The sequence below is a fragment of the Octodon degus genome, unplaced genomic scaffold (assembly GCF_000260255.1).
Source record: "Octodon degus isolate 3935 unplaced genomic scaffold, OctDeg1.0 scaffold00117, whole genome shotgun sequence".
Lineage (NCBI taxonomy): Eukaryota > Metazoa > Chordata > Mammalia > Rodentia > Octodontidae > Octodon > Octodon degus.
The window spans coordinates 1,409,582-1,411,418 of record NW_004524693.1 but is presented as its reverse complement, the minus strand read 5'-3'; positions in this window follow the sequence as shown (position 1 = coordinate 1,411,418).

Sequence of the window (1,837 nt, the reverse complement as noted above, 5' to 3'; positions counted from 1 at the left end):
AAAAAAAAAAAGAATAGCATAGTTTAGATAATGTACTGTCACTAAGTTATTGACCTTTGTCTTGAATAACCTTTATCTTTTTCATTAAAAAAAATTACTTAGAAATGCAATAACATTACTACAGCAGTGGAATAGAAAACAAACAACTTTGCATTACAGTCATCTTCTGCTAAGCAGTATAGAATTCTGTAGTTTATAGAATACTGGAATCATGAAACTCACACACATTTGTTCATTTATGGAGTTTTAAGTAAACTTTGGTGTCCTCCAAACAGAGGATAATGTAGATTTGTATTCTAAAATACTTAAAATATTTAGAGTCTCAAACAACAATTCTAAACAACAGATAATGGGGTGATTTGATAAGTAAAACTATTATTTATAGAATTAATTGGATTTCAACAAAAATATCTGGAGAACAGCAATAAAACTTATTTACAAATGGTTCTCATTCTGCTCTCCGTGGAAGGATAGTTTCTATCTTTAGCTGGTTTTTCTTAGACATTGGAAATAGGACAGATAAGTGAATTTTAGAAGATCATATTTCTTGTTTATTTCATTTTTTAAATATTAAGTACTAAATCAGCTTATAATTTAGCATAATCAATTGAATTTTCATTAACTTATTTTCTCTTCACCACTGACCACCATGACACTCAACACTTCTTCTATTGTGAACATCCTATAACATGGATATTGACTTGCATTATTATGAGCCTAAAATAGATAAAGAAAAAAATTAATTGTTAAACTTTGAAGCTATTTGAGACTGTTTATTTGCTACTGATTGAGAACCTGGAGCTGTGAAACTCAATGATGTGTAAGTCACATGCAACAGTGACTTCTAAAAATCCAAGGCAATAGATTTGACCAGTTAGCTCAGTGAGCACAGACCCTCTTCCAAATCGCAAACCTAAGGCAGCTACCGAAGTGTGAGTGTGTGTCCACATTATGAAGCAAAAGCATGGCCTTTACTGAAAGGCAGGGACATGTTTATTAGCTATTCAAACAACTCTAGAAATCCACAAATCTATTTAATACTTGCATTAAAATAATGCTAGCAAAATCCATGTATGTACTTTTTTTGTACTTTCTTTATATATATATGATCAAAATTGTTTTCCTCTAAACATGGTAAGAATTATAACTTGTACTTAGCCATGTCTTGGAAAAGACATAAAAACTTGTTTTGTCCATAATGAAAAGAATATATGCACATATCCAGAACACAAATGTATTTTACATTTACTACAGCAAACAGTGGTGGTTCTCTGATATAATATATCCTCAATGACAAATCCTATGGCTTTTTCTTTCTTTTTAGAAAATTCCATATTCTCAAGTGAGGCTATTAATGAGTTTATTGTCCTAGCATATAATTGCATTCTAGGCGACTCCTTTAGTTTGAAACATTTTTTTCATCACAAGCTTTCCACAATAAATTGGAAGATACTTGGAGAACATGCTTTAATATCTAAAGTTAACGACTAATCCCAATTCAAACTGACAAATGCTGAGATGTACTATTACGCTTCACCCACACATTTTTGCTTTGAAATTTTTCCTTAGCTCTCCAAGATGCTTTGAGGGAAGACCTTCTCTGAAGGACAAAATGGAATAATTATCTTAAAAAGCGCTTTTAGACCAAATTTAAATTTAAGATAGGTGGGCGTCAAACCTCTCTTAAGGCACAGAGAGAGAAAAAATAGGTTTTATAGTATATGCTCCATAAGTATATTCTATTCCATTTCCTTCTTGCAAGTACTCTAAATTTAGTGTCATTTTACTGTGCAATTGCAATTTACATTTCTCAAACCAATAAAAGTTCACAATAATA